Genomic DNA, 24,473 nt, shown 5'->3' with positions numbered 1-24,473 from the left:
TTAGGAATAATTAAATCTTATGATTATTTTAATATTAAATATTACAATATTAAAGTGTAAAGGATTAATTAAATACCTTTATTTACTTAAAATGACTTAACTAAAAGTCTAATTAAGAAATTGAAGATTTAATTAATTATTGAATCAAAAATCCTAATTTAGTTGCACAAAAAATATAAATTCATTTCTAAGATCAAGTTGCATATTATATTTGGCCAAATTAATTAATCACGGTTTAATTATAATTATTCCATAAAATTGTGCCAATGATATTAATTCTAAATTATATTTTCATTATATTTTAAGTGCACATCAATTAAATAGAAGTTAAAAGTTAAGTTAGGTGACATATGGAGTAAGTTTAATGCTATAATCTTTTCTTTTGAAAGTTTAAGTTTCATTTTTCAGGAAAATCTAATAGGTTTTTCTATATGACGAGATTTTGGGTTATTATTCTCATTACGTTATCAAGTTGAAAATTTGGTTTTAGGTGTAAAGTTAGAGACTTGTTTTTCAAAGCTTGGATTCTGGCTCTACTTGTCATTTAAATTCAATTGTGATTTCAGGTAGGATTTGGAAAACCCATGTTGATTTCGTATTCGAAAATATTGTCTAGTTTATGTTTGGAATTTGTTGGTTTTCCATTGGTCATGTATTTGGTAGTTTTGGTTTTCCATATTTACATTTAAATTTTAGGAAACATAGCCCTAGCAAGAAAAACCTAATGAAAAAGGTGAAATATCTTAGAAAAATCCATACTAGTTTGCTAAGAGGAAAAATAAATATTTCCTTATTCTTATGTGAATAGGAAAATATTATTTTAAATTTCGGTTGGTTGGAATATAGTATCCTATCAAATTTGGACATTTATATATTAATAAAAATATACACTTTTAAAAATTATCAATTTTGTAAATTAAAATAAAAATTAAGTCAAAAAATCAAAAAAAAAAAAAAGTGGAGCAGGGGGTCTCAAACCCTACCCCACAATAACAACTTTTGTGACTGCAACTACATCAAAGCAACATGGTTGCTACTATATGCACAACGTAGTGTGTTGCACTTCTTTAAAAGCGAGCGATAAGGAGAGTGTTGATTGCCCCTTTGTTGATCATTTGGTGCCTCTTGCTTTTCAATTATTCACCTCTTTCTTTCCCATTGTGGGGTGTTTATTGTCCTACAAACAATATCATGGTAAAAATACATAATCAAATACAAAACAATAGAAAATTTACAACATTATTTTATAATATGAAGTAATACAATAGAGTGAAAAATAAGAGAAATCAATGGTTTTATTATCTAATATCAAGTTCAAATGATATAATAACATGAAGGAAAAAATTAGAAAAAATCAATCATTTCCAAGAAAAATGAAACAAAGCATATGTAGACTTATTGCAAAAAAGCATGTCATACAATAGCGGAGCCTTCAAGGAGACAAAACAACATTTTTAGGCCATTAGGAACTTGATATAGTCCATATTATCTCATAACCCAATTGGGTTCTAATAGTTCTACAATACCCAATTAGGTTATGTAGTACTAGGAACCAAAGATGACGTGGGGAGAAAGAGGGAGAGGGTAGGGGTTATGGGCTATGGGTTAGAGAGAGACAGAGGTTGGGGGGGTGGGTTACTAGTTAGAGAGATAGAGGGGTTAGGAGTTAGAGAGAGGGGTTACGTGTTTGAGAGAGAGTGAGAGATGCAAATTTGAGCTAGAGAGAGGGGTTAGGGGTTAAAAGTTAGAGAGAGATAGAGAGGGATTAGGGGTGTGTGTGTGTGTGTGTGTGTGTGTGTGTGTGTGTGTGTGAGAGAGAGAGAGAGAGAGAGAGAGAGAGAGAGAGAAGGGTTATGAATATATGTATTTTATTATTAATATTATTATTCTTGGGGTAAATGCTTTGACTTGGAGCTGTGAACCTGTGAGGCCACAAACGGGGAACCTCATCCCCATTAGATTTGAACCTTGATGGCAAGAATACCAACTCAACAACTTAACCATCACAACATGCCACTATTGGCATATGTATTTAATTATATATACATAAATATAATATAAATATTTAATTATAAATATACATAGATAAGTACAATATAATATTAAGTCTCTAATCTTCATAACCTTATCGAGCTTTGTATATCATAACAACCTAATCAAGTTATGAAAATCTAGAAAACGCACATTAGGCTTCTAGAATATAATTGGGTTATTTGAAACGTTAAAAATTGATCAGATTATGGCTTCGTAAAAGCCTAGGGAAATTACTCAAAAGCCTAGGATCTTGTTTTTACTCCAATTTTGGTCCTTTAGACATTTTTTCATCTTCTAAGATGAATTCTCATCTTTGCCTTCACCCGATTTGCAAATGTTGAAGTGACCACCATAATCTTACACATCTTATCTTTTTAACCATATAAGTTTTTTCTATTTTTGGACAACATTAACACTGTAAACTTTATTATTTTTACCACTATCTTGATAGTCCTCACAAACATATGTCAACCTTATTTTAAAAACTTTTTATATACTTAACCAAATTCAAAATAAATTACATAATACTATTCTACACTTGATTCCCAATGCTTGAACATGTGCAAAAAATTTAGGATGCACTCACTTCAAAAATTTATTAAAACAAATACTCATCAAGAAATTACAAAAAATACACAACTTCTAGATATCATTCTTAATTATCATCCTACCAAAGGGATATGTCAAATACCATATATAACTGTGTCTTTCTATATATACATACATGTACATATACCTATACATATGTATACATAGGCATACACATAGACATAAATATACATATACATATAAGATTCAAAAGGCATACTTATAGATTTTGTTTTTTCATCTTCTCGTAAATCTATACAAACAAAGAATTATAATAGATTGAAAGGAGATCGAAAATGTTAATTTTGATACCTCATATTGAGAATTAAAACACCTTAATCTATAATTTGATCAATAACATTTAACACAGTATTAGAGTCTCATTGAAGCAAATAACAATAAGATAAACTAAACAAGAAATCTAATCACCATCAAAAGAAATTCAAATAAGAAAAAATGGTCAAAAGAATTTAATTTGAAGATGGACTTGATAGATCAACAAATTTTGTCTCTTAGAAACTTAGAGTAATGATGGCACTAAGAGAATAAGAATTAGACTTATTTGTGGAAAAGGTTGTACCTATACCAAATGATGATAATGAGAAACTTCAATGGACAAAGAACAACAACAAAGCCATGAAGATTCTAGTAGATGCAATGAAGGAGCATATAGTTATAGTTTTATCAAAGTTGGATACTACATAAAATATATTTACCTTCCTAGAAAACATGTATGAGATAAATAATACTAGCGTAGCTCCCAGTTTGAAACAATTGCATCATGTAAAATGAACAAAGGTGAATCTATTAAATTCTACTTTATAAGAGTAATTGAGTTAAGGAACCGGTTATTCACTATTGGTCATATAATTGACAATGAGGAATTAACAATGCTAGTCCTTAACAAACATTCCATGGCTTGGGAATCATTCATACAAGTAATAAGTGCTCCATCCAAACTTCAAAAATTCAATTGATTAAAATCTGTTTGTATTCAAGAAGAATCAAGACTAATCATCAGAGGAATTAGAATAAATAATTATGGTGTAGAAATCCAAGTACTAAATACAAATTCTAACAAGAAAGGGAACAAAAGAAACTTCAAACGGAAGGGAAATGATACAAATCTCTTGGTGCACTAACTTTACCCAACACCAATTAAGTGGTCAGTGTTCTTTCTGTGGGATTCAACCACTCTCAGCAATACCCTCCCTAGAGGCTTCACTCCCAAGGTCTTGGCTCGAGACTCTAACTAAGGATTGGCACCTTTAGTAACAACTTCATTCCATATGTATTTGGGATCAAAAGACCCTATACAACCCTTACTTACAATCCTTCTTGTAGTTCCCTCTTTGGTAGGTGAAATAGCTAGACTAAACTAAGTACCTATTTCACACATATTATACAATATGAAGAGGACTATGATTTCAATTGAATCAAGTTGGATCCATCTTATTTGAGACCTCAGTAACATCCTTGAATGGTCAAAACTTCATCAATACACTAGCAATTAGTACTTCCTTCATTAAGTCCTTCATTTCCTACTAACCCTTGTATATTGGTTTTTGAACCACGACTTAGTGGTTCTCCAAAAGACCTAGGAAACTAAACATAGTTACATATACCTTTTTCTAAGTTACTTTGAACCCCCAATTCTCAAGTTCTAACTCCTCAAGGAACTAGCAAAATGTTGACTAAGTTTGAGGCCTAAAAGACCTAATTAGGCCTACTTAAAAAAGGAAGTACAAGGAATCACTAAACAGCCATGCTAGTGCCATGAAAATGTTGAGCTTGTTGAGAATAATGAGAATTCAAGGTTTGGGGGCTTGATTCAACCCTTATGTGTCTCTGACCTCAATTCTTCTTCTTCTCACTAAGTTGCCACATAGAGATGTTAACCTTAGTTTGTTCCAAATCGACATGTGCCAACAACCTTCTTGCACATAGGCACCAGAATCATAAAGTACAAGTGCCACTCTCCAATTTCACCAAGTTTCAAAATTTTCCATTAGGTGAAACATGAGAAAATGACATTTGTTTACAAAACCCTAGCTAACCTAGAGTTTGAGACCTCTGTTCACAAATTTAGCTCAATCTCCCTTCTCACTGAGTCTTAAGGGCTCAAACTGAATTAAAATAAAGATACCCCATTCACCTATCTTCCACAATAGGTTTCAAACAATCATGAATTCGTAGAAGTCTATATACAACAAAACAAAGTCAAAGTTGTAGGAAAATCGGTAGTATTTTATTGATTTGAAAGCAAAATTACATGTCATTGTCTTCCACCTGCCTGTAAGGACTATTTGAAAACCTTCCCCAATAGTAGAAACTAATTTTTAAACATTGTGACCATTGGGGGAACTATTACAATTGATTTTACAAAATTTTCACTTTTTGCCAAAAAGTTGCATAGCAACATTTTGTGCAACCTCAACAATTTTTGCTCCTAATTAGTAACTTTTATTGTATGCATAATTCATGGTTCCTAGTGGACCAAAATGATTAAATAAAACCAAAGGCCACCTAATCAACATATACCACTCAAATTTTGATTCTTTGACCATAGTTGACCAATCGATTTATATGGCCACCAACTCGGTGATGGGCCTTACAAATGGATCTCAATGCAACATCTTAGGGTCATAAGAACAAAAACTACTCAAACATGATTAGAGAGTCCTTTAGGCATCCTTTAGGAATGTGAAAACCTATGAAGATTGAGTAGGGTGTTCCTACACCGTACTCCTTAGGATGATTAAAACTTAAGTTCCTACCTGATCCTAATTCTTCCACTATGGAGCCATGTCTGATAATATCTTGTTATATCATCCAAGTTGCATCAATGTTAGGCAATCCTTTCCATTTAATAAGGTACTATAGATATTCATTCTTCTTGGTTTTCTTGAGAACCTTGAAGTGAAGTATCATGTCCAACTGAACTAATTGGTCAGGCAGTAGGTCTTTGACCCAATCCTCTTAGAGTAGCATCATCCTATGACTTGCCTACAACATTTGAATTCCCTTTAAAAGGAGTAATGTCATAGATGCTAAAAATAGGAGAAATGAAAATTGTAGGTGGTAAGGTTATTTCATAAGCATTTTCACCAAATTTAACCAATATTGTGCATGGACCAATCTTCTTCATGTGAATCTTTGTGTATCTTCCTTTTGGTAGCCTCTCTTTTCTAAGATAAGCCCATACCTTATCACCAACCTAAAAATGTGTTTCTTGTCCCTTCTTGTCTTCAGAGGCCTTATAGTGGTTTGTTGAAGGTTATCCTTGACTTGTTCTTGTATTTGTTTAATGAGGAAACAAAAATTACATGTCGTTGTCTTCCACCCACCTATAAGGTCTATTTGAAGACCTTCCCCAACAGTTGCAGTTTATTTTTTAGTGTTATGACCATTCGTGGAACTATTGCAATTGATTTTCCAAAAAGTTGCATAGCAACAATTTGTGCAACATTGACTTGCTCCTAATGAGAAACTTTTATTCTATGCATGATTTATGGTTCCCAATGGACCAAAATGACTAAATAATACCTAAGGGTCCTAATCAACACATACTGCAAAAATTTTGATTCTTTTCCTATAGTTTCCCAAGTGGGTTTTATATGCCCACCAACTTGGCAATGGGCCTTACAAATGGATCTCATTGCAACATCTTAGGGTCCTAAGTGTTGAAAAAAATGTTCAATTGTATATTGTCTTTGATGTTAAACAAAATTTCAAGTCTTTACCAATCAGTGTCAAGCTCACTCGGGTGATGAAGACAGTTCCCAGTGGTTGCTGAGCATTCCAAAGATAATCAAGTTCAGAGACAGTGTCTGTCGAGTTCACTCGGGCACCAAAGAAAGTTTGCACGAAGATAGTGTTTGTCAAGTTCACTCAAGCGCCAAAGAGAAGTTGGTAACGAACCAGTGTTAATCGATCTCACTTGGTTAACAAAGGGAATTCAGTTTAGGGTGCAGTCTTAACAAAGTTTACACAATTATCAAAAGAAGTCTGAAGAAAGCCTTTTCTAAGTTAGTGTTGACCAAGTTGAGTTGACTAATGAAGGATTTTCTTGATTCAACATATTTAGTTTGATGAATTTATTTGCTAAGTATAGCCGAATTAAAGGATGAAGATTGAATATTTGAAAGTGTATTCAAGCCAACTTGACAAGGTAAATAATATAAGTATAAGGTCAAGTTGTGGGATTGAATGAGAGAAGCATGGGATTGAGAAGATAAATCAAGAAAGGAAATTGGAAGGATATCAGAGTATCCTAAGTTGACCGATTTGCAAAGTTTTATCTGATCAAGGAGGATCAAGTATTCAAGCTAGAACAAAGATCTGAAATCAGTAATAAAGTTGCATTAGCAATCAGGCTGTATCATTGTTACTCTCTAATAATTGTAGTAGTGTAGAAAATCTCTTAACAGAGTTAGCTTAACCAATATTTGTCAAATCTTCTAACAAGGTGGCATTTCTAGATTGAAGTGTCTAAAGACCTCTAACAAGGCCACTCTCAATAGGGTGATTTAAATCCTTTACCAGGGTCACACCTATCAGGGTGTTTTGTAACCTTCAACAAGGTTGGCTCCTAACCAAGCACAGTTCAGAAGAGTGAAAAATAGTAACTAGTTGCAATTGATGATTTTTGACAACTTGGGTTTCGACGTTAAATCTTAATGTTATATGCATTGATGTTATTTGCTTTATAATTCTAAAACTAATTTAATTAAGGTTAATCACATTAAACATATTAAGAAGCATTTATTTCAATGATTTTCAAGTAAATGTAATTCTTATTATTTGACGAGTGATTCAGTGCTAATCTAGTTACAAAAGTATTTCAGTTTCAACCGAGTCTAGTTTTGATTTGTATTGACATCTAAGGGATTTGAGATTTATTTTTGTGGTATTTTATTCACCCCTCCCCTCTCATTTACTCCTCTCATATTTCCAACAATTGGTATTAGATTTTTTAGTGTTTTTAGAGAAGGATTCAAGGACCTAAGCTAAAGATCAAGATGTCTTATGCAAGGGAGATCTCTAAGCTGAACATAGATAACTTCAAGGCACGACAGGAACTCATGAGATTACATTTGGCAACCAATGCAGACTTGGGCCTAAAGTACCTAGACACTAAGTATGTGGGACCTACTAGAGCTATGATTGTTGAAGAAATTATAGAAAAGAAGAATCATAACATTATGATGATTGATATTGCCTCAACTATCAACTATGGTGAATTTGATGAAGTCAAAGACTGTGGTACTACTTATGAGACGTCGATCAAACTGAAAGCCATATATGGAGGAGATGAAAATGTAAGTAGAGCTAAGACAAAAAGTCTCAAAGGTCAATTTGATCAAATAAAGATGAGAGAAAATAAAAATATTTCAAAATATAGTGAAAGAATCAAAGCCAATGTCTGTACAATCAAAGCCTTAGGAGGAAAGATAGATGATGAAACAGTGGTAAGAAAGGTTCTCAAAACACTTCTTCCTTCCTATATATTCAATTAGAGTTTCAACAATTCAAGAAATGAGATGCAATCCCAAGAATGATATAAGATTGGATGCACTAGTGGGAAGGTTGACAACATTTGAGTTAGATAACTATGATAATTATGTTTCTAACTCTAGCAACCTTGAGTCTACATTTCAAGCCAAGCTATCACTCAAGAAGAAAGCTACAAAATCTACAAGGAAATCTAACAGTGAAGATGAAGATGGTTCTGATGAAGATCTTGAAGTCATTGAAGCATTACTTGCAAGAAGATTTCTCGAGGGCAAAAGAAAGTACAAATGTAAAATTCTTTTGATCTTCTTTTCTTGTGAAGAAGTTGGTCACATTGCTTCAAGGTGTCCAAAAAAAGAAGGCAAAGAAGAAAAGAAGCATGACAAGTACAAGGGCAATAAGGACTTCAAAAGATACAATGATTACAAGGACAAAGGTAAAAATTCTTATTACATTGCTAAAGATTCTAATAGTAGTAAAGAAGATGATGAAATGGTCTACAACATTGTTAAGGATGAATTAGATGGTGAGAATGATAAGATGGCCCTTATCTCATATGTTAGTAAGAATGATACATGGATTATTGATAGTTGTTCTCACCATATGACTAGTGATAAACCTAAATTTGAGAACTTGGTATACTATGATGGTGGAAGTGTTAGATTTGGCAATGATGAACCATGTTATGTGAAAGGTAAAAGTTGTATTGCACTAACCAATGATCTCAGATGTGATAATGCTTATTGGGTTGAAGGACTGAAGCATAATCTACTTCATGTGGCTCAATTGAATAAAATTAGATTCAAGGTAGAATTCGTGAATGGAAAGGCCAACTCGCTAGATGGGAAAGGAAATCTAGCTCGGACTGGCAAGAAAACAAAAGGTAATCTATTCTACCTAGATCTAAATGAAAGTTCATGTTTCATTGCTCAAGTAGAATAAAGATGGCTATGGCATAAAAGGTTATGTCATGTGAATTTTGATAACCTAGTAAATATAAGCAAGAACAAAAGGGTTAGAGGCATTCCAAGCCTCAAGAAACCTGATATTAGCATTTGCAAGAATTGTCAAATTGGTAAAATGGGAAAGACAAGTTTTACAAGCAAAAACTATCATTCTGAAGAAATGTTGGAGCTGGTTCATACAGACCTTTGTGGACCTATTGTCACAAAGAGCTATTGTAGAGATAAGTACTTTATTTTATTTCTTGATGATTATTCTAGAATGATGGCAGTAATGTACTTCAAGGATAAATCAAAAGCTTTTCAAAAGTTCAAATGGTATCTAGCTAGAGTAGAGAAAGAAATAAGAAAGAAACTGAAATGTTTAAGATTAGACAGAGGAGGAAAATTCATTTCTAATGAATTCAATGAATTCTTCAATGAAAGATGGATGAAAAGGAAAGTGTATGCACTTGGTACACCTCAGCAAAATGGCATTGTTGAAAGAAGGAATAGATCAATCCTAGATTCTGCAAAGACCCTAATGATAGAGAAGAACATTGCTATCAAAGACTAGAAGGAAGCAATCAACACTATAGTTCATATCTTGAACCAAGTATAGTTCAAGAATGATTCAGAGAAAATAACTTATGAGTTATCATATGGCTATAAACCTAATGTTTGTTATTTCAAAGTATTTGGAAGCAAATGTTATATTCTAAAGGAGTCAAGAAAAGGGGAATTTGATATGAAAAGTGATGAAGGCATATTTTTGGGATACTCAAATAAGAGCAAAGCATGTAAATGTATGAATCTATCTACTCATAAAGTTACAGAAAGTGCACATGTGAAGATTGATGAGTTTGTAGAAAAGAGTGAAGAACAAAGCAGTAAGGAACCTGAAAACTATAGAAACTTTGTTTACTATGAGCTTGAGACTTTATCTAATACAATTGAGAATCAACACTCTTCACCACCTGAGTCCCCAAAATCTCCAGTTCAACCTGAGTTGCAACCAATGCAACCCAAGTCATTAGAAGGACCCGAGTTCCAGCTAGTGGGAACCAAGTCATAGTCTGATGGACCTGAGTAATGATTCAAAAAATATGGTGAATCTAGTGATTTCAGAAAGAAGGAGCCCTAGCTTGTTGAATATGTTAGAAGGCATCATGCACCCAAGAAAATCATTGGAGAGTGATCAGTTGGTGCAATGATAAGGAAAAAATTAAAAGGTAGATGTTTTCTTATTGAATTTGAACCTAGATCTGTTAACGATGAATTAGAGAATGAAAGTTGCATTGAAGCAATGAATGAAGAAATTGGATAGATAGATAGGAATAAAACTTGGACTCTTGCTCCTAGACCCAAGAATTAGAATGTAATTGGCACAAAATGGATATTCAGAAATAACATGAATGAAAATGGATAAGTTTCAAGAAGCAAGGCAAGGCTAGTTTGCAAGGATTATGTTCAAGAGGAAGGTATTGACAATGGAGAAACTTTTGGTCTTGTTGCTAGACTAGAAGGTGTTAGAACACTCCTGGCATATGCAACACACAAAGGATTCAAAGTATATTAGATGGATGTGAAATCAACATTTCTAAATGGAATCTTAGAAGAGGAAGACTACATTGAGCAACCAGAAGCTTTCATTGATCCTAGCAAAAGAGACATGGTTTATAGATTACACAAATCTTCTATGGTCTCAAACAGGCCCTTAGATCCTAGTATGAAAGGTTGCATAATTATCTCATAAAGATTGGTTTTCAAAGAACTAATGATAGAAACATCCTATACATCAAAGAAGGACTAGATTACAAGATTGTGTTGGTAGAATTCTTTGTGGATGATACATTATTTAGGAAATGATGATTCGTGAAAGTCGTTTTCTAATGAAATGAGTAAGGAATTTGAGATGTCAATGTTTGGAGAGATCAAATTCTTTGTTGGCTTGTAGATTCAATAGAAGGATGGAATCTACATCATTCAATCAAAGTACATAAAGGAGGAGATACTAAAGAAGTTTGGAATGGAGGATTCTATACCAGTTAGAACACCTATGTCTACTAGACATAAGCTTTCCAAAGATGATAATTCAAAAGAGATAGATCAAACCACATACAAATCAATGATTGGAATACTTTAGTATGTGGTACATACAAGATCTGATATAGCTTCAGCAATTGGAATGGTGGCAAGATTCCCTGCTAATCCAAAAGAAAATCATATAATGGCAATAAAAAGAATCATGAGGTATCTAAAGGATACTAAATATTATGGTTTGTGGTATAAGAAAGGAGACAACTTTAAATTGAAAGCATTCACTAATGTTGATTACGCGGGAAGCATTCGTGATAGAAAGAACACTAGTAGTGGAGCATTCTTTCTTGGAAAGATGCCAATATCTTGGACAAGAAAGAAGCAGAACTATATCTCTCAGTCAACAACAAAAGCATAATATGTTGTTGCAGCAGTCAATTGTTCAAATATTGTTTGGTTCAAACAACTATTGAAAGGCATGAAGGAAGAAATCAAGGATCCAGTTGTTTTCTGTGATAACACCAATACAATTGACATTTCTAAGAATCATGTGATGCATACCAAAACCAAGCACATTGCAATAAAGTATCATTTCTTGAGAGAATTGGTGCAAGACAAGGAAGTAAGATTAGAATATGTGAATCCAAAAGAATAGATTGCAAACATATTCACCAAGTCATTACCTAAGGGTGCATTCTTGTATCTAAGAGATAAGCTAGGGGTCATTCCCCTATATAAAGCTCACTAATCAGAATTTAGTGATGCATCAACTAAGCATGTTGAACCAATCAAGTTGATGCAGTATTGTAAAGGGTGGATTGCATATGAATCGGTACATCAAGTACATGGAAGTTCATTGAATGCTATCTTTGGCATGAGATGTGAAAGAGGGAGAGTTTGTTGTCATACATCAAAGAAATTTTATTCAAAGAAACTTTATGTTTGATAGGGAGAGTTTTTTGTCATATATACGAGATCTTTTTATATATGTCAAAGATGTTAAAGAGGGAGAATGAACATGAGTTGATATCAAAGAGGGAGAGTTTGTTATTGCAATCATTGCAATCAAAGATTGATGACAAAGGGAGTCCACGATGATAAAGGGAGTTCTCATGGATGAGAATCAGATTGAAACAAAGGATTTTATCCTTACTTTTATTTTTCTCTAAACTTTCATTGTATTATGACATGTTGTGGTGCTATTAATGCTAAAGAGGGGGATTGTCGAAAACAATTATTCAATTGTACATTGTCTTTGATGTTACACAAAAGGTCAAATCTTTACCAGTTAGTGTCTTCCAAGCTCACTCAGGTAATAAAAATAGTTTCCAGTGTCTATTAAGCATTCCAGAGATAATCAAGTTCAGAGGTAGCATCTTTTGAGTTCACTTAGGAACCAAAGAAAGTTTGCAAGAAGAGAATGTCTTTTGAGTTCACTTGAGCACCAAAGAGAAGTTGGCAAGGAACTAAAGTTAACCAAGCTCACTTGGTTAACAAAGGGAATTTAGTTCTGGATGCAATGATAACCGAGTTCACATTGTTAACAAAGGAAGTCTGAAGAAATTATTTTTTGAGTTAGTGTTGAACGAGCTGGGTCGACTAATGAAGGATTATCTTGAGTCAACATATTCAGTTTGATAAATTTATTTGTTAATTCTAGCTGACTTAAAGGATGAATGTTCAATATTTGAAAGTGTATTTTATCCAACTTGACAAGGTAAATGATATAAGGTCAAGTTGTGGGATTGAGTGAGAGAAGCATGGGATTCAGAAGATAAATCAAGGAAGCGAATTGGAAGGATATCAGAGTATCCTGAGTTGACCGAGCTACAAAGTTTTATCTGCTCAAGAAGGATCAAGTACTCAAGCTAGAACGAAGATCTGAAATCAACAATATAGTTGCATCAGCAATCAAGTCATATCGTTGTTACTCTCTAATAATTGTAGTAGTGTATGAAATCTTTTAACAGAGTTAGCTTAACAACTATTTGCCAAATCCTCTAACAAGGTGGCATTTCTAGATTGAAGTGTCTAAAGACTTCTAACAAGGCCACTCCTAACAGGTTGATTTAAATCCTTTAACAGGGTCACACCTAACAGTGTGTTTTGTAACCTTTAATAGGGTTGGCTCCTAACAGGACTCACATCAAAAAAGTGAAAAATAATAACTAGTTACACTTGGTGGTTTTTCCTAAATTGGATTTCCATGTTATATCCTAGTGTCATATGTGTTCATGTTATTTGTTTTATGATTCTGCAACTAAGTTAATTAAGCTTAATCACATTAAACATATTAAGAAGCATTTATTTCAGTGATTGCCAAGTAACTGTAATTCTAATTATTTGCCAAGTGATTTAGTGCTAACCGAGTTACAATAGTATTTTAGTTTCAACAGAGCTTGGTTTTGATTTGTATTGACATCTAAAGGATCTAGGATTTATTTTTGTGGTAACTAGTTCACCCCTCCCCTCTTAGTTACTCCTCTTAAATTTCCAACACTAAGAACACAAGCTACTCAAACATGATTAGAGAGTCCTTAGGCATGTCAACACATATGAAGATTAATTAGGGTGCTCTAGCACCATACTCTTCAAGATGATTAAAACTTAAGTTCTCACTAAAGCCTAATTCTTCCACTGTGGAGTCATTTTTGATAATATCTTGTTATGTCACCCAAGTTAAATCAAATTTAGGCAACCCTTTCCATTTAACAATGTACCACAGATAGTTATTCTTCCTAGTTTTCTTGAGAACCTTGGAGTCAAGTATCATGTCCAACTGAACTGGTTGGTTGGGGGCTAGGTCTTTCGCCCAATCTTCTTAAGTAGAAACTCCATCATGTGATTCACTTGCAACATCTAAAATCCCCTTAAAAGGAGTAAGGCCATAGATGTTAAAAATATGAGAAATGAAAAATGTAGGTGGTAAGGTTATTTCATAAGTGTTTTCACCAAATTTGTGCAATATTGTGCATGGACCAATCTTCTTCATGTGAAGCTTTGTGTATCTTACTTTTGGTAGTCTCTCTTTTCTAAGATAAGCCCACACCTTACCACCAACCTAAAAATGTGTTTCCATTATCTTCTTGTCTCCAAATGCCTTATACTTTGCAATGGTTTATTGAAGGTTATTTTTTATTTGTTCTTGTATTTGTTTTCTGAGGAAAGCAAAATCACACGCCATTGTCTTCCACCCACCTATAAGGGATATTTGAAGACCTTACCCAAAAGTTGCAATTGATTTTAGAACATTGTGACTATTTGGGGAACTATTACAATTGATATGCCAAAAGTTGGACTTTTTCCCAAAAAGTTGCATAGCAACATTTGGTGCAACATTGACAATTTTTTGCTTCTAATTAGCAACTTTTATTGTATGCATGATTCATGGTTCTCAATGGACCAAAATGACTAAATAACACCTTAGGACACCTAATCAACTTATACCACTCACATTTTGACACTTTTACTATAGTTTCCCAAGTGGTTTATATGGCCATCAACTTAGCAATGAGCCTTACAAATGGATCTCATTGCAAAATCTTAGGGTGCTAAGAACACAAAATACTCAAACATGATTAGAGATCCCTTTAAGCATGTCAAAACCTATGAAGATTTCTCAAGGTGCTCTTGCACTAGGAAAGGACAACTAACAACAAACACTTATTCAAAAGAAGGAAGGACATGTCTAAGGTACAATGCTTTAGATGTGACAAATATGGACACCTTCTTGTAAATTGCCTAGATAGACTCAAAAATAAAACTTCGTTAACAAAAGTAAGAAAAAATAAAGATGCAAAAAAATTATTATTATTTTGGCACTATTAAGAAACATATCCACTAGTAGAAATGCTTGGATCATTGATAGTGGAGCATCTTGATATATAGCAAGATTTAGAGAATAAATGGATAGTCTAGATGAAAACTCAGATGAACAAGTCACCATTGATGATAATTCCACCTACTTTATGAAAGGAATTGAGACTTGTACAATTCAACTAATATTTAGAGTTTTGCTTCAAATAATAGGAATATTATTCATTCCTTGCATTAAAATAAACTTATTCTCAATCTTAGCCCTCAAAGGAAAAGGATATTGTATCACCTTCTAAGATAGAAAAGTTCTAACATGGCCTACGAAATCAAACATAAAGAAGGCTTACACTATAGGGACCCAAGATAGATGTACATACAAATTGTGCACTATTCAACCTCAAGCCCTAGTCCATGATATCTCTACCACAAATGAAATATCATAAGAGGTTAGGACATCTCCATTATCGTGCTCTACCCCCCATAGAGAAATTTTTTTAAAGGCTTACCTAAACTAAATAAATACCATAAAGGATTATGCAAGGCATGTGCTTTGGTTAAGAAAACAAAAGGGACTTTTCATAGTAGTGAGACTAAACTAAGTAATATCGTTGGATTTCTTCATACTTATGTATGTGGACCAATGTCACTAACCTCCTTAGGGGGATTTTCATACTGTGTTATCTTTGTTGAGGATTATTCAAGGAAAACTTGGATTTATTTCTTGAAATTTTAATAATCTAATGAATTTCCATCAAGATTTAAAGAATTCAAAGCCGTAGTTGAAAACATGTCTAGGAAAAGAATAAAATCTCTAAAGTTAGATAATGGAGCAAAATATAATTTTGAGAATTTTAAAGGATTTTGTAGTACAACTAGGATTAAGAGGGAATACATTGTACCTTACAACCCATAACAAAATGGGGTAGCCAAAAGGAAAAATAGGACCAAAGTAGAATGAGCTAAAGCCATATTGGATGATAAATTCCTTCACACTACATTTTGGGTTGAAGCTTTGAGCACAACTATATGCATACAAAATAGATTTCCTCATTCTTTTCTAAACAATATTACCCCTAAAGAAGCATTTACTAGAATCAAACCTAATATAAGCTACCTTAGAATGTTTGGTTATCCAATCTCTATTCACACCCCCAAAGAGAAAAGGTCTAAATTAGAACCATTGGGGAAGAAAGGGATATTTGTTGGATATAGTGAATAATCCAAAGCCTACAAAATATGCATGCTTGGTCAACAACTAATTGAGCTAAGGAGAGATGTAATTTTTCAAGAAGATGTTGCATCTAAAAGATCCAAAGACATAAATGAAATAGATGATGGATCTCCACAAAATATAGAAGAGGTTAGTCTAGATCCTTAGAGGGAGATACCTATAGAAGATAATGAACCTTTGAACGGTACTCCTAAATCTAGTGATACTACTATTACTAAAAAGAGGCCTTTCTGGGCAAGGAAAGCACTTGAAGAAGCAAAGAACCACACCAACTGAAAAGGTACCTTTAGAGAAAGAAAGAAACCTAGACACTACTTAAACTATGTTTCTCTCATGAGTGAACATATCAAGTTTGAATCTTCTAATGTTAAGGAAGCATTGCAACATCAAGTTTGGAAAGATGTCATGGTTGAAGAATATCAATCTATTCTAAAGGATCACATCTGAGACATCATACCTCGACCTAAAGGAAAATTAGTTGTGTTGAACATGGTAGCTACGATAGAGATCTTTATCTCTAAAAATATAAACATTATTATCGTTATTGTTACATTCAGCTGAAAAAGACACTTGAGTTTTAATTTGTAATATTAAATGTAAATGACATGCTTCATTCTCATGCATTGAGGCATGAATATTCGAAGAGTCGTAATTAATTATAGGAGTTATAGGAATCTCAAGAGACCTTTCAGTTGTCATGTGAAGAGTCTCTCCTATTGTTATATATTTTCATCAAGCAAAGGATATTGCACACTTGAACTTCTATTATCAATAAAGATAGATTTTGTTGTGTGGCTGGGTTTTTCCCTTCATTCTCAAAGGGTTTTCCTAGGATATTTCTGGTGTGCTTTGTTTCAGTTTTTCTCTTTCTATTTGTTGGTTATTATCTTTGATTTCTGGGATATAGTTTCACCATGGTATCAGAGCTGAGTTTTGATTATAGTGATTTAGCTCTCCACTTCAAGTTGCTGCAAAACATTTTTATTGCCTTCACCATTAGAGGTTCACCCTTCAAATGTATGTGGAAAATCTACCATGAAAGGAGATTTTCTACAGCCCTTGCATTTCCATTGCAATGTGTTAGGTTTTTCCCTAGATCCTCTGGCCTGCCCTTGTCCTAGTTGGTGGATCTTGATGATATAGAAGGCTAGCTAAGATTGACCAAATGCCCTGGGTTTGAGTAGAAATCATTAATCCCCAGTGAAAAGAAAACTATTTGAAAAATTGATGGCTCATACTTGTCTGATGAGAAGAGCTCTGGCGACATGGCCTTGCTCAAATTCATTCGCATAAATGGAGAAATGCATTGCTTTGATGCATCACAACAAGCCACACTTTCCAGTCCAATGTTAAATCTACCATGGTCATTGGCAACGTAAGCAGGAGATTGAAAGGTTTCGATTGACAAAAAAGACGCGAGTGCAGGAGGGACAGTAGTGGGTGCTAAAATTGCATAAGATGAGATCCTCTTTGCTCAGCTTCCTTCTTCTAGTTGAATTTTTATATATAGTGATTATGTGTGATTCACGATTTTGTTAATGATATGAAAGTTGGGGGAATTTCAAGCATGTCATTCACATTTTCTCTCAATTGCAGTTTATTTAGCATCATATGAAATTCTTGAAATCATTATTAATAAGCATTAAAATGTTTTAGTACATGAGCTAACGGTTTTGTGGAGAAATCCTTTATTTATGTGTGTATAGGTATTTTTTGTCTAGGTCCACAGTTAGATAACTGACATCTCTGGACATTCCTTCTCCACCGCTTATTGAAGACGATTTCTTTATGGTGTTTCTTCAATATATTTCTTCCCATAAGTTTGAGGCGTTATGCATAATTATTGTGCTTGAGCCCATTATTTTTAGATAAGTCGATTGCATATGTGTATATCAAAGTTTTATTGCTTGGTCATTGACAAACATTTTGACTAGTTGGAAAATCAAATTGAATGCAGAAATGGAGATCAAAAGCCTCCCACAGGAGCGATAGATTTATTTTATGTTCCATTAGAAAAGTCTAACTGCTACGTCATAGTATGCTCACAACATGCAATTTTTAATTACACAGTTGGTAGTGGATTTTGTGTCCAAGGTCAAAAAAATTTAAATTTTGTTTACTCACCTTGATCAGTTGTTCAGAATTTGAAAGGTTCATCGAGAATTGACAGAAATTGGATTGTATTATAGACACCTAAATCTGATTATATCAATAAGTAAATCATATTTAGTCATCTCCTAAGACATTATTGATTGAATATTTATTATTTAATTAATTAATCGTCATCCCCTAGTTAATTAATTAATTAAATTAATTATAGTCTAATTGATAAAATCAAATGATAACCCAAAATCAATTTATCAATTAAATCCATATTCCTCTATTAAATTGGATAAATCATCAAATCTATTCAATTTAATTCCATACTCCCATTTTATTGAATAAAACTTTTAATAAAATATATAAAATCCTAAAAAGCCTTTCTAAACACTATCCTAACCCCTAATCCAACCCATTCACCCATACTAACCTCATTTAGCCTCCTAACTAACCCATTCCATCAAAGCTAAATCACTTACCCCCTAACCCCCCTTCTAAGCTAATCCTAATCCCCTTCTAATCATGTGCACAATCATAAACATGGGTTAAGACTTGCTAACTCAAACCAAAGTCAACAATCTCATCCTCACCCTCACCCTCCAACATTTATGACTCTTACACCTCTTACACCTCCCTTAATGACTCTTACAAGGCATTTATGGAGCCCTTATCTCTTGAGCCTCCTTTGTTGACCATCCACCTTGCCTTCCCTTCATCCAATCACCCTCTAACAAGTGTCACCTCCCCATTGATGTTAAACAAGCACAATCCATGTGCTCCCTTTGGAGTGCATCTTGACCCTCCCTCACCATCTCATCATTTTGACATCTTGGCCCTCCATTTCTCCAATCCTTGGCCTATAAATTGAACCTTCTCCTTTCACAAATTCATCCACCTTCCATCCAAAGTTATAATGCTATTTTGAGAGCCTAAAAACTACCAAAAAACCATTGTTATGCTGAAATACCTCCATGACTCTATTGTTAGAACCTTGCTTCATTCACTCCATCCATCCATCTAAAGCTTGAGCATAAACTTGTGAGCATACATATCTTAAATCAAGGAAAAATCCATTGCATCGTGATGTTATACCATTTGGAGCCTACCATTCTTGGTTTGCTTCCTTTTGTGGTGATAACAATCGGTCCTATCTTAAGTGTTAGCTTGTTTAGTATGGTTAATGCTTTCCTTAATAGCTAGTATTCAATTTACACTACTAAACTAGGTGATACATGTATGACCTGTTTTCATATCATTGTAAGGGTTTGTGTCCAAGATTTCCTATGCCAGAGATTTGAGGTTTGTATATGTTGAGCTTGCAGCAAAAGAGGTGTTTGACACCTGTTGTTTCTCTGGCAACAGACATAAAGGAGAATAACAAGGGGGGTTCTCTGGTTGATGCTCACTCTCCTCCTAATGGAAGAGGGCCAAGGCCACTTTGATTGCCCACATCACCAAGTTGCAAACTCAACTGTCAAAGGGATGCACAAAAGAAAGCTCATTCAGTTACACTTTATTAGGGTAGTCTAGGCCAGTAAGAAAGCTTCTAGTCATGCATGGATCAATTATATTGGACCAGCTCTGCTACAGATATAACACTGAGAGGGAGCTTATGTTTTTCTTAAGGAGGTTTCTTTAGCTATCTTCTTATGATACTCAAAGTTATATTTCAATCATTAATGCATGTTACTAATAAGGTTCCTTATTTGTGATAAGTTATTTGTTGGAAACGGGTTTCAAATGTGATTGCATTCTTTAGCTACAAAGCGGGACTTTGTTGTGAAATAATATTAGATAAGTATTATGTTGATATCATATTCTTATAATTATATTGATGCTATGAGATTTACAGGCATTATTTTGAATCTCTTTTTTTATGTGTGTTTATTGATATTAGACCACAAAGAGATGAGTATTTATGGTTATTGTTAGAAATAGAGTATGTTATTGTTTGGCATATTTGACTGATTAATCTTTAATATTTCATTGTTGTAGTTGCAACAAGAAAGGCAATAGGTTTCTTTGGGAGATGTAAGATTAAGAGGGAGATGTTCAATCTTAGAGGGAGGTTACACTATCTAACTGAATATGATGATCAAAACTCTTTTGATTAAGAGGGAGTGTTTATGGAATCCCCTTCATTCTCATATACGCTTATGTTATTTGTGGTATTTGAGACTTAAATGGAATCAAGTCTTAGTTTGTTATGCCTATTTCTATTCTTGTGTGAATAAATGAGATTGTAAGATCAGCTATGATAACTCTTTCACTATCCGATAGTGAACATCATGTTCAGAGAGGCCATGATGTCATCATGTTGAGAGATTCTGTGATGGGAGTTGATGTCATGTTGAGAGATTCCATGACAGTTCACATTGAGATAGTCCGTGAACAAAGGCTTAGCTGTGAGTCTTGCAAATTTTTCATGGTGAGTTATTCCATGAATATGATTGCTTGTTACAGGTTTTCATGTTGAGTGATTCCATGAATGTGATTGATTGTTTCATGTTTTCATTGGATATATGGGATGAGAATTTGTTATTAACATTTTGGTTGTAATCTTGTATGATTGTTCAGCTAAAGATCTCTCTCTGGCTAAGAGGGAGTGTTGAAGATGGTAGTTGCGATAGAGATCTTTATCTCTGGAAATATGAACGTCATTATTGTTATTGTTACGTTCGACTAAAAAAGTCACTTAAGTTTTAATTTGTAATATTATATGTAAATGACATGTGTCATTCTCATGCATTGAGGCATAAATATTCGAAGAGTCATAATTAATTATAGGAGTTATAGGAATCTCAAGAGACCTTTCAGTTATCATGTGAAGAGTCTCTCTTATTGTTATATATTTGCATCAAGCAAAGGATATTGCACGCTTGAACTTTTATTATCAATAAATATATATTTTGTTGTGTGGCTAGGTTTTTCCCTTCATTCTCAAAGCGTTTTCCTAGGATATTTCTGGTGTTCTTTGTTTCGGTTTTTCTCTTTCTATTTGTTGGTTGTTATCTTTGATTTTTGGGTTATAGTTTAAACAAGTTGTATCATCCAAATGAATTTTTAAAATAAAACATATAGCATATGGAAGTATCAAAAAAAGGCAAGATTCATTGTCAAAGTGCCCTCACAGAGGGAAGGAATTGATCATGAAGAGATTGTTTCCCTAGTTTCTCATTACACCTCAATTAGGGTGGTAATTGTTATTGTTGCATCAAAAGGGTGGAAAATTCACCAAATAGATGTAAAGACAACATTTCTCAATGACATCATTGAAGAGGAAGTATACTTGGAACAACCAAAAGGATTTGTTGCTCATGACAGTACCTCTCATGTGTGTAAATTAAAGAAGGAACTTTATGGTCTCAAACAGGTTCCTTTGGCTTGGTATAAGAGAATAGACAATTACCTCTCCAAAAATGATGTAGATTCTAATATTTAATTCAAGGTGGTAAATGGTGATATGTTAAGTCTCATTATTGATGTGGATGATTTACTAGTCATAGGTGAAGATCATCTTAACACTAAATGTAAACAAGAACTTGCTTCCTAATTCAACATGGAGGATTTGAGCACCCTACACTATTTTCTTGGCTTATAAGTATGAAAGAAAGAAAATTATATCATCCTAAATTAAGGTAGATATACCATTGATGTTTTTAACAAATTTAAAATGATGGACTGCGAGCCTATGTCTACACCCATGGAGACAAATGTGCATAAGTTAAACGAAGCAACATGAGAACTAAGACTTGTTGATCCTACTCTTTGTCGATAGATAATTGGATCTTTGATCTATTTGGTAAACACCAAACCAAACATTTTTTATGGAACAAATGCACTCAACCAATTCATGTGTGAACCTATAAAAATACACCTTTTTGCAACAAAACATATTATGAGATGCCTATATAGACAATTGGATATGGACTAAAATATGATAATGTAGATCTTAATCTATAGATGTTATCTTAGCTTAGGATTGGCCATGATCTCCTACTTTATCAGGAAGTAATCCTTAGTTACAAAAATCTCTACTGAAACCAAGTACATTGCAACATCCATGGGAGCTCAAGAAGTTGTGTGGTTGAGAAAAGTATTGGCGGGATATTTGGAAAAACCATGGATCACACAATTATTCATTGTGATAATTGGAGTTGTAGAATGATTATTATAAACCCTATATTCATGATAGATCTAAGTACACTGAGATTCTCTGTTATTATATTAAAGATGTGGTGGGGAGAAATGTTATACAACAGAGATACATTAGGATTGACGAGAAAACTACAAATATTCTAATCAAGCTTCACTCTAAGATAAAAGTAGACCACTTTAGAGGTAACCTTGGAATGGTAAAATTGTAAATTTTATTTGAGGTTGAGCCTCAATAAATTCTAATGTTGAAAGATGTTTTATTTTCAAACTTTTTTGTTTATCATGTGAGTCACTACATGATTTTGTAGAAACATCATGAAAGATGATGATATTTCAATGATGTTTGATTATGGTTACTATTCTAAGGTGATGAGCTTAATAATAGTTTAACTTACTATCATGATGGATTTCATATGGTTGATGTTTATGGAAGATCATGATAGTTCATATTTTTTATGCAATTTACTAACTATTGTGCAACTACATCAATTTATATAGCAAGATGCATCATAGTGGATGTGGATGCTATGAGACATAGTTTTTGTCAATATACCTTGAGAAAATATCTTTCTTTGGTAGACATCATGAGACATGATACCTTTGCACATACCAAGATATAAGTATGGTGAAATATCATATCGTTGGTATTCATGTTCATACCATACTCTTGATGATACCATAAGGTAATATAAATTATAATGGATGTCATATAATCCCCTTTTGTATATGATGATTATAAGTTCCTAGTTATTCGGATGGAAACTATCCTCCCTAGCTAAAAGGGAGTGTTATTGATTTATAGCTTTGGTTGGATAAATTCAATCGCGCGTGTGTGTGTGTGTGCACGCATGTGTGTGTGTGTGTGTGTGTGTGTGTGTGAGTGAGTGTGCGTGTGTGCGCGCGCACATGCATGTGTGCATTTGTGTATGTGTGTGCGCACATGTGTGTGTGTGCATGTGCATGTGTGTTTGTGTGCATCTACATGCATGCATGCATGTCTGTGTTGCGTGTGTGTGATAACATTATTAATAATCAAGAACATTCAAATCATATTATACATGGATTGATTAATGTTATTGATGATTTATGAAATTATTCATGTATTGTCATTGTTATTTATCGACATCCTTGATGAAGACATTAATATGTTTTACTTGCATTATTAGTGGCATCACAATTGAATGTATATATTTATTTATGACAATAATCAGGCTATTAATGAAATGACATTTGCTATATTAGATGGGGCATGTGTTATGTAGGGACTTGAGACAAGTCCCTATGTGAATCTAATTCACGTAGAGATGTGTATCTACGTTACACATTACTCCTCACTAGAATATGTATATTGATCAAATACTTTCTTGGAAAGCACATAGAAACATATTGAGTGCCAAGACAAGTTATCATACTTACAAGTCTACATTTTTCATCTTCTTGTAAATCTCTACAAAGAAATTAGAAGTATAAAAATTGAAAATACCTCAACCTATAATTTGATCGATAACATTTAACAAAGAACATGATTTGTTCATCCTACATCTATTTCTAGGATCCTTGCTCTCATATCATCATCTTGAGTTGCGATCGTAAGCATAGTCTCTTCTTGTCATGTATATGTTGTATCTATGTTACACCACTTAATTATTATTGCACACTAATTGTCACCATAATAGCCTTCCTATTCACAAATGGTTGTACTTAGTTATTATCCTTTCTACTAATATAGTTAACTACTTATTGATTGTCTACTCGTCTCATCGGTCAATCCACTCAATTGCAATGGCTAGGTTTCCATCAATGGCAACCAAATACATCATTGCATCTAATCACTTTACTAATATGACCACTTCTCATTATAATGCCAACAATCTATTCCTTTGGCATTGATGGAAAGCTCATATGTGAAAAGAGATAAGGTACAATTCATCAAGGTTTATTTCCTCCATTCCCCATTGATCTCATGCTTCACCAGTAATCTCATGCATAACTCCCCCTAATAGTGTACAACACTCAACTAAAATTGCACTCTCCCTCTATGTTCACATGCT

The 24,473-nt window shown here is 33.5% G+C and overlaps 1 protein-coding gene across 1 annotated transcript in view; it reads right to left on the bottom strand.

Annotated features, from left to right (window-relative positions):
* Positions 1–848: 848 nt before the first annotated feature.
* The window catches only part of LOC149564200 (NAD(P)-binding Rossmann-fold superfamily protein), a 133,936-nt gene continuing 110,311 nt past the window's right edge, over positions 849–24,473 (bottom strand). Inside the window, exon 7 of the mRNA XM_089827272.1 lies at positions 849–1,177. The gene's annotated coding sequence lies outside the window, so the exon portion shown is untranslated. The remainder of the gene's footprint in view (positions 1,178–24,473) is intronic.

This window comes from Cupressus sempervirens, chromosome 4 (genome assembly GCF_028749045.1).
Source record: "Cupressus sempervirens isolate cs-2001-9-10 chromosome 4, ASM2874904v1, whole genome shotgun sequence".
NCBI lineage: Eukaryota > Viridiplantae > Streptophyta > Pinopsida > Cupressales > Cupressaceae > Cupressus > Cupressus sempervirens.
Note: the sequence above shows the minus strand (reverse complement) of the source record. Positions and strands in the feature narration are given on the sequence as shown.